The following is an 11,159-nucleotide window of genomic DNA, read 5'->3' on the forward strand; positions in this document are numbered from 1 at the left end:
TTTTTTTTGTTTTTTTTTTTTTTTTTTTCTTGCGTGTCTCCAAACAAATGTAATAAATGGGAATGTTACTCTGTTTTTTCTAAGTGTTGGTTCTTTAGTCTCCAAATGATTTTTGTTATAAATTTGCTACATTTAATGTTGTGTGCCACAGTGCTACAAAATTTGTGTCACAAAATATGTAATATTTTTGCTACAAATTATGTAGGTAATTATTTGTCATTATATAGTTACACTTAGTAACAAATTAGCTACAATATCTATTAATTTAAAATTTGTCACAAATTTGTAATAGTTTGTAGGTATTATTTGTTATAAATTTGTTCGTACCAAAAAACGTAGCTATATAATAAAAATTTACTAGTGATATATGTTTTCACAAAATTTCTACCATTTTTATTAATTTTATAAAGTTTGAAAGAAAATAGTAAAATTTTGAATTAAAATAAAGAAACTGATGGCCTTTGGTCTCTAGTTAATTTGGCTTGTTTCATATGACTAGCAAAGTAGCAATATATATATAAGATTCTAATGATCTCGAGCAAATGTTTGTTGTCTCTATCTCGTACTCACTTTTTAACTTAAATTTGCAGAAGATAAAACCTTACCGGTAAACAATTCCAAAAGTTTCAACTTTCACTTTTGCTTGCCGTAAAAATCAAAGTCTACTTGTCAAATCTTCAAATAGTATTAACCATTCTTATAGAAAAATACAATATAAAAGTTAGACTTTACTTAGACCATCTCAACTCCAGCAACTTTCCTAAGTTGCTTATATATTAATTAATCATATAACTAATATTAAATTAATGAAAGCAATTTTAAGAGAACTTAAGCGAAATCATTTCTCCACTAAAGAATCTTAAAGAAGATTGCTCAATCATTTAAATAATGATTTTTTCATTTGTGTTTATTAATTATCAAACTTTAATAATCTAAAATGACAAAACAATTATTTAAATTTTTTATATTACATAAAATAGAAAACTTTGGAATATTAAACATATTTTACAAAATTCGGAATAGTAAACATATTTTACAAAATTCGAAATATTAAACATATTAAACAAAATTCGGAATAAGATTTATTGTGCGGTTGCACCAAATTTTTGTCAGATATGCTTAATCAAGTCTTTTTTCAAACGATCATGCATTTGTGTATCATAAACGTCATTTCGAATGCCCACCATATTATTTAGATTTGTTGGCATATCTGTAGAAAACGATAAATCAAATTGAGAAGTTCTGCTTCCTTCTCCTTGATAGAACTCCGATGGATCGTTTCGTTTCATCGTGTTGGATACTGAGTGGAGAGAGGCAGAGAGAGACTTCATCGCTTTGGCTAGCATCGATGAGACAATTTTGGCCCGTTCTAAAAGATTGTAATTTGAGTTTTCACTCTATAAATATGCTATTGTAAAAGTGCTTTTCTATGTAATTGATCAATCTTTATTTTAAATCTATTAAACATATTAAATGTAAAAAAAAAACAAATCAATGCTTCATAATATAAGATCAAATTAAGAGCCTCTTTCATGATCTCTTCTTCCATTTCAGGTAGCTAAAGAAGTGTTTCTCTGGAACCGGAACAGACTTCACTAACCATCCAATAGGCCACGATGCAACTGCAATCGCAATGCAAACTCCCCATTGACCCCAATTCAACCTCTCAGTATCAGCAAATCGCTTGAGAAACTCAACCATCACCACTTGCAAAACCACAATCACAACTATAATCCCAATGAAGAGCCTGTTTTTGTGTAACCCCTTGAACACATTCTTCTTCTCCAAACTCCTCGCGTTAAACTCGTTGAACACCTGACAAAGCACAAAGGTATTGAAGATCAAAGTGTTCTTCACCTTCTCTGTCACATCGAAGATGGATCTTCCTCTAAACTGAAGCACCAAGAGCACATATATCTGATAAAACGCTTGAGCCAAAAGATTCCTCCACATGATGTTTGTGATCAACCTCTAACTAAGCTATAGTAACACCAACAATTCAATGTCCAAGGTATCTTCACTTCCATCTTTAAGACCTGAATATCCTCTCCAAGGTATCTTATTGTTCACCAATTTACCAGCTAACATTCAAAAACATTTGCACAAGAGTCCACAACATTCCGATAAGACATGCCAACACAACACAAAAGATTGCAAAGAACACATCAAATACGATCAAAAACCATCAAAAACAGACCACACTCCTTGAAAACATCAAACAGAGCTCGTATATGTATGGATGTATGAAAACACAACACTAGAATCACAATTCAGCATTGGAATCCACTAAATATTCAAACTTTTTTAATCCAAAACAGTAGTTCATCGGTTAGAGCATCATGGTATCAATGTGAGATATAGAAAACGATCTCATCATCCAACACAGGAATTAAGCAAAAAGTCTTAAACCAAACTCTATTTGTTTTGAAAGCTCTTTGATTATGTTTTATCTGCCAACGATTCTGTTACCCATGACCACCAAATGATCCGGCTTCTCAGCAGATTCCATAACAGCCGCATCGAAAAAATCCTCGCCGCCGTTGTCAATCTCTGTCTTCAGCTCCTTTTTGCTCCGATTCGCCGCGAAACAACAGATACCAAGGAGGTTCATCCACTCCATTTGTAGGAATTTGGCTAATGAGCCGGCCAGTTGTGACCCAATGGTTGACAAAATAAAAATAATAATAATTTAATATTTGTAGAAATTTAAATTTTTTGCTCAGAAATTTGATTTTTTTCAAAACATCATATATTGTTAGACAAAATAAATTGTCTAAAGCATCTTATATAAAATACTAGATTAGGTCCGCGTATTAACACATATATAAGAAAAATATATGAAATTTTAAATTGTATTTAAAATATTAATTTTGTTTTATTTGATTTTTTTAATCAGATTTAGAGTTCACTCAATCCCAATGAGTATCATTTATAATTTTCATATCAAAAAAATGTGCATTGTATCAAATTTATACCTTACTTAATATTTTATAAAAACTAAAAACTAATAAAACATAATTCTCAAAACAATAACTGAAAACTAATTTTATCTCATATTTAAAAAGTAAAAATATCTTAAATATATTTGTTTCAAGTTTTGTAATCTCATAAGTAATAGTTTTTATACTTTTCCAACATTATCATAAATTAATCAAATATTAAAAGACGTTATTATTAGAAAATTATTTGTTTATGTAAAGGTGAGTTCTACAATCTTTTTTCTTTTAGGATTAATAGTTACAGTATAATTTATTTAATTAGGGTATTATAGTAATTAATTGTATAATTTCTTAATTCTTTTTTCTTATAAAATTGGTAATTTAAAATTCTAATTAGTATTATTTTTATATACATATATGAACTATATTTTTATATTTATTAAATTGTTAAAAAATTTAATTTCTGATAATTTACAAATATGTTAAAACAAAGTTTTTGTATAACACATGACAAAATTTTTAATTGTTAAATTGATACGTATCGCGATCACATGAATTACTAACTTTGAAAACCAATGTTTATATAATAACATAATATTGAATATGTTATCATATCATTCACCGATTGAAAAACTTAAGAAAATTACATTAATTTTTTGATTATATTTTTTTCTTACATTATGTTAATCACTAATTTTAACGCATTAAACTTTTTCATACTTCAATCACTTTTTTGTATAAATTTCTTTTTATTATATGATTATAATAAATAATAATTGCAATTAAATTGTAAATATTTTCCTTATTAATTGTACATATTTTCTTATTGAAATTAGTAATTTAATAGATAATTTTCCTATTTAAATTAGTGATATAATAGATTATTTTTGGTTTTATATACTTTTAAAAATATTAATTGTACTCCTTTTATTTTAAATTTTTTGTAATTTTCCTATAATTATTAAATAAATTTCTTATCATACATGTCAAAATATTATCGATATATTTGATACTAAAGTTTATATAACAAGATGGAAAATATTAAATAAATAAAATTAGAATTTATAAACGTTACAATTATACATGGAAGCAATCATGGTTTACCCATAAACCGAATGGGCCCACGAACCTAAATAGAAAGCATAAACTGATAACTGCAACTCATAAAGAAGAGATATTAACATAATTATTTGTTTTAACTATTCTTTTGGATAAATATTAACAATTGTATTGTTGAACGAAATAAGAAAAAGAATAATAACAATATCTTGTTACAGTTACAGAAAATCTAACTCATCATTGTCACACATCGATCATATATATATTATTTTATTTGCTACTTTATATGTCTGTAACTCGATACCGTGTGGGGGCAAAATTCAGAAAACAAACAAGACAATAACTTTTTAATGTCTTTATTAGAGGAACCAACATAGGAAATTAGTATTTAAGATTTGTCTAATTCCCCTCAACTTGTTCTTCGTAACATTTAATATTATTATTTACTTGATATTTATTTTTTATAGTGAGACTTGTTTTCAGTGAATAAAGTTTTAAATATTCAAAAGACTGATGTTGACTGTAGGGAAAACCACGACCACAAGTTCTATAATGATAATATGCGGATTAGTGATTGACCTATGTTACTTGTATGGTATCTAGCTGCATGAACTTTTTTTTTTGGTTTAACTACAGCTGCATGAACTAAAAACGGTAAAATACTAATGTATAGTTATATACTATTTTTCATTTCTGTAAAAAAAAAATCTATGAAATTTTGTTAAGAGAAAATGAAATCAAATTTTGAGTTTCAAGATAGTATATTATAAAGACAGATGATTAAAGTTTAGCAAGCAAATAGAACCAGTATTCACTTCTTTTACCAAACAAAAAGTATCCACTTCATGAATTTTAATTCGTACTACTTTCAAAATATCCAGAAATATAATAGTTAATTGTCATCAATCATTTTTTTTTTATCTTTGGTCGTTTCTCTATGTATATAATAAATAAACAATATATTGACAAAAAAAAATATTTTGGATTGATTCTGTCAGATTAAAGAAAACATATATTAGAACAAGTACAACAGAGCAGGGTTGCAACGTTTCTTTAATAAAAAAATATTATTTTAATCATATATATATTTATTATCTTTTATTAGTAGCATTCACTAAAAACATGACATATTTGGTACGAGTAATATTTCTTTCCTAAACAACTGCAGAACCGATTCTTTTTTTTTTTCTCTCTCATTATTATATATATATTTTTAAAGAACTCTTTTGATTAGCATGTCCTTAAAGTCTTCTTTATAATATATTATTTAAATTAAACTAAATTTTATTCTCTTTGTATGAAATGATTTTAAGTTTCCCTCAACACATTTTGAAGATAAAACTCTGAACATGTACCAAGTCTGTTAGCTACTTAAATTTTTTTATAACTTACAAACTAATAAAAAAGTTAAAACAAATAAACCATTACAATTATATATATACCGTATATATATATGTAATTTAATTGAGTATATTATTCAACTGTATATCATTCTATATGGATGAGAATATGAGATACATCGGATCCGATCGACCCATATGGACTTAGCCGATATAGTTTTGATCTTTTCGATATTTTAAATAAAATTGAAATGGATATTTGTGGGAAAAAGGTCCTCTCAGTTCCAAAATCATGGTAGCATGGGATAATATCCGTTGCTGATGACGTGGATACTGACCTCTTTTGTCGTGTGGTTAATTGACAACAGTACCTGTCCGGTTATATTTGGATACTATAAAGTATAAACTATAGTAAAAGCAAGTAAACTAACCACTCTCAAATGTTGAGCTCATTTTGTTTTTAACTACATCTATTACTATAATAAATAATATGCATATTTATATTCTTTGTTTCTTTTGACTTATTTATTGTGAAGTACACACATTACGCATATGAAGAGAACACAAATGTAACCCTTTATCCATATATATATATATAAATATCACATGGAGATCATAAACAAGCACAAATCATGGGAAAACACTCATTTCTATATATGCACACGTACATATGAAAAAACAGACATGTATGTTACATAAAGAGATTCAAAGGATTTGATCATGTCCAAAAATGTACAAGATCGGTTTGGAATACGAAACCCTAAACAGCGTGTCCAATGAGAGTTGCGGACACGTGTAAGATAAAGGACACGTTTTACAATTATCATTACACGACGTTCGCGATCTGAAACGTTCGCCGGCTACGGTTAGGCGTTAGCCTCCCTAATTGTTGTTTTCTTCGGCAATTTTTTTCAACTATTAACACACACACCATATATATATATATATATATGAAAATGTATTTTATCGATGATGTATCATGTATGTAAACGTAAGACAGTTCAGAGACTATAAAGAACAAGAATTTTCATGTGTGAAGAATAAAATATATTCTCGTCATTTCAAAGATGCTATAATTGTATTTATCGAAATGTGGTTAGATTACATACATAATTCTGTAATTAGGTTATGTATATGCGTACGGCCTATAAATACCAATTAAGCTATATTCGGGTCTAGAACCAAGAACGCGAGAGAAGATTTCCATTGCCAAAACAAACAAATAAAGAGACAAAAATTTGAGTACATTTATAGCATTAACGTGAATTAGCACAAAATATATATTGCAAATTATTTAAATAGATAAATTCAGGTTTCCTCATTGGGAAGTATCCCACGTACGATAGAAAAAAAAAAGTAGCCCACGTAAATCCAAGTAAAGTAAGCTTCTGTCACGCACGCAAATAAAGGCACGTTTGCAGGTTAAGAATGATATCGTCGGTCTAAGGTACAACAATCATTTAGCTTGTGACGTTCCTGATTTTTATGAATAATTTACAAAGTTTCATTGGCGTATAAGGTGTGAATATACACAACGTAGTAGTACAGTACACACACTCCAATCTCAAGTGGTCTACTCGATTTGATCTTTTTTTTGGTAGTAAATTTGGTATTTACTATACAAAAAGAAAACCATTTACAGTAAAATTGGACAAAACAAAACAAAAGGACCAAAAAAAATAACTGAAGGAACTAAATAAGAAAAATAAATAAATAACAACGGGCAAAACTGTCGTGTTCACGAACCAGCAAGAATGGAGGTCATAATAATGAGTCGAGTCCTTAATTAGCTAATTTTTTTTCCCTCAAAAAAATAATAAGACATACTACTAAAGTATATAGTTTAGACATGATTCATCACATTATTAGTTTGATCAGTTTCAATATAGAATTGGTTTATAAAAAAATATTTATAAAAAAATAAGGAAAATATAATTACTCGTGTTAAAAAACAAAATAGTTTTGAATATACATTTATGTTTAAATCCAGTATTGAACTTTAACAAGCAAAATAAATAGACATAAATCATAAAAGTTCATAAATATTTCGAAAATTTATAGACATTTTGAAAATTACCTAAACTTTTTAATATCTTTTTAAACTTATCAGTCAGTGCAATTTTTGGATATAAAAAACAAAGTAAAATTCACCGGAATATTAATATCAAAAACCCATGTTCATTTTTGTTTCTTTCTATCTTTGTGTACCTAATAATACCTTGCGCGACAAATTGTTTTTGCTCAAACGACATCTGCAACACATTGTAGCATTACTTTAGTGCAACGCAAATTGTGTTTTGTCGTGAAACAAATTAACACATAAGCGGTTTATGATAAACAGCATCACCATTCACATGCTAATACGTTTTGACGAAAACACGCTTGTATAACACTTACGTCCCCTAATAGAATACTAAATATCCTCCATCATGTTTTTATGTATATTTATATCAAGTATGTATACAACATAAATTAATACATATATATNATATATATATATATATATATATATATATATATCTTTCTATCATGGATAAATACAAATGTGTCAGTCAAAAGCTGCTGCAAGATCATGTGTATTTGTCTTAAAGCATGAACTCGTACGTATTGTAATGTACCCTAAACAACTTATATAAATGTTGTGAAATGTATAATGTATCAACTAAGTTGGCACTATGAATATTCTCTATACTACGATATACTTGTATATTAATAACACCAGCATGATTGCACATTTGCACGCCATGTTTGATAAATAAATTCCATTTGACAATCTTATAATACCATTATGTATATCTATCTATATTCACAATAATATAAATAAATTTGAAGAGGTCGTACCACGGCATTGCTACGTACAACCGATCAGCGAAACATGAGATCTTATGCCGCGTAACGATGCAACTTACATACATATTTATTCGACCGCGTATATATGTTTCTTGTTGAAAAACATTAAATTTGGAATCGTTCTATGATTAATTTCGCAACTATATAGTCACTGTTCTACTTTTAAAGTTTTATGATTTTTTGTATTTATTATAAGATATGTGGAGATGTGGATTGTTTCTTGAATATGAAAAGTCACATATTCTTATCTCTAAAAGATTATAAGGATGCCACGAACTTTTTATGATAAGACAAATGTCATTAAACTATGTGTTGATCGAGTTTGTCGATCTCTGACTGATTTTGACTGTCTCAAATTCAACATTTTTTGGGGTCAAAGTGTATCGTTGTATAGTGTTCGTTTGACCTACCTTTTAAGTGGAAAATGTTAATCTTAGTTTTTGCTCCATTATAAATTATATCACATATTATAATTAGTTTTAGATTTAGATAAAATTGTAATTTTCTAATTAACAGAAAAGGTCCAGATTTACACAGTCCATGCATATCAGATTGTTGTCCACATTAAATTTACGGTTTATAGTTTGTAAGTTATATACTTATATGTATTCTTTTTTTTGCGGTCAGACTTAATAATATGTAATCTATGGTGGTGGGTCAGATGATTTTAAATGTTCTAGCTGCAATAGTTGATAAAATTAAAATGTACTACTACTTATGCATATATGTATTAATTCTACAAGATGTTTGGTGATAGTTAGACTTCTCTTACTTTCAAAATTAATAAGGACGTAGACAAATAGGTATAAAGTCTTTGGTCCTACATCCCCCAAGAAAATTTTATATGTTTTTATTGTACATGCACAAAGTCAAATGATATTAATTAGATACAAAACAAAAGTCAATGGATAATTAACATTCATATGTACTTGTTTTCATTGATCATGTTTGTAATTTAAACCTACTTGTGTGATTTGAATTACTAAAAGTCAAGTTTAATTTTTATATGTAATCTCATCAAGTTCTAATCAAATACTATATAGTATATACTATATAGGTTCTGATATTTATTATTGGTCAACCACATAGGTTTTGGTTGATTCGTATTAGCTACTAAATAAAATAATAGTATATGGCTGTAATGCACGCGAACGTGGGAGAGAAATTAGTATCTATTTATAAATAATTAAGTTAGTAGCAAGTGGGCTTACCATTAGTGACATATATAATCATGAGAAATTAATCCTGGAAATTTGGATTGTCTGTCTGTGTTTTCTTCAGTGACCACACGTGGTTTTTGCATTACCGTCTAAGTATTAGATCCAATTTTTCTTAGTGCAAAAGTAAAATTTTTTTGTCAGTTGCCAAAATGAGGGTAAACTTTGTTAATCAAATGATTTAAGCATATAATTCTACTAGATAGATTACTAAACCTAGTATCAGCCAAAATAAAGAAACATAAGTACTTTATGTGGTTTATTCAATCAAACATTTTGTAATAGTTCGTGCTAAAATAATTTTTTGTTTATTCTAATTTTATAAATCCAGTGTTATTGGCTTTAACAGTTCTAAATATCACTTAAATATTGTTACTTTACAAGTGATTTTAATTTACATTGACTTCCAGTTGTTTCAAAAATAATTTTAGTTATTAAAAAGTACAAAAATCCAAAATTGTAAGTGAAATTTTTTAAAAATCATTTCTAAATGCACCTAAAATTATTTGCAAACTTATAATCAAATCCTACTATATTAATTGAGAAGTTCCAAAAAAAATAACCTCAAAAGTGTAAAAAATTACATTCAAATGCCAGTAGAAATTGTTAAATAAAGGGTAAAACTGTTGAGAGTATAAAAGATAATTAATAATTAATCATCTTATTATCTTATTATTAATCAGAAAAAATTGCGGGTTAACTGGATAATCAATCGAGTTAAATTAAATACATTAACCAAATAATCTCATCGGTTGTATATTTCACTAACAAAAACAGCTTAGATTTCTAATCCCATATGGTATGATATCTCTTTACCAAATCTTTATCCTCTTAACCCAAAAAAATCTCATAAGATATCTTCTTAACAAAAAATGTCATAAGATACATCGATCATTTCCTTAACCGAAAATAAGATTACACTCATAATATTTTCATAACTAAAATTAAGAATATAGTCATAAAAAAAACAAATACCGTATCTTTGAAAAAATTACTTATCATAATATCACTAGAATACGAGCCTAACCATATAATCACCCTCAACCCTATAAATACAGGAGTCTATTCTGTTTTATAATCATGTTTAAACAATTTTATTCATTATTACAGTTCTGGTATTTTATTGATGACAAACTTTCAATAAACATTTTTAAAATTCCAAAAATTATTGTATAAGCAAACCAAAATTTCAATTAAAAACCATTATAAATAACATAATAAAAAATAAAATATTACAAATTTTCATTAAAAAAAATGTTCAATCCGCGATCTACTGTGGATTAGTATTTAGTCATTAATTAATTTTGGTTAACAAACATAAGTATTGACTATTGAGGATGGCATGGTTAATATGCATACTAATCTCCAAAATACTCGGACCCAAAATCATACATGCATTGATTTTTTTGGTAGGGATACATGCATTGATCATCAATCGTTATTTATTTTTAATTATATTTTGCCGTTGATTGTTTTAAAAATATCTTAAAATAAAGATAAACACAAGAGGATAACTAAGTAGGCTATATAATTAAAGAACTAATATAATCCATGAAGTGTCTTTCAATTAAGATGGAAAACATTTTTTTTTATAAAAAAAAAAACGCCCATTATACCTCCTTTGTCTCTACTTAAGGGCCAAGATTGCCCCTTTCCTTGACTTAAACTCATAATTAATTAAAGAGCCAGAATTTATATTTAACGATGGCTAATTTTGGTCAATATCTCACACGCTCTTTTTTTTTTCTTTTTTT

The sequence above is a fragment of the Camelina sativa genome, chromosome 11 (assembly GCF_000633955.1).
Source record: "Camelina sativa cultivar DH55 chromosome 11, Cs, whole genome shotgun sequence".
Classification (NCBI taxonomy): Eukaryota; Viridiplantae; Streptophyta; class Magnoliopsida; order Brassicales; family Brassicaceae; genus Camelina; species Camelina sativa.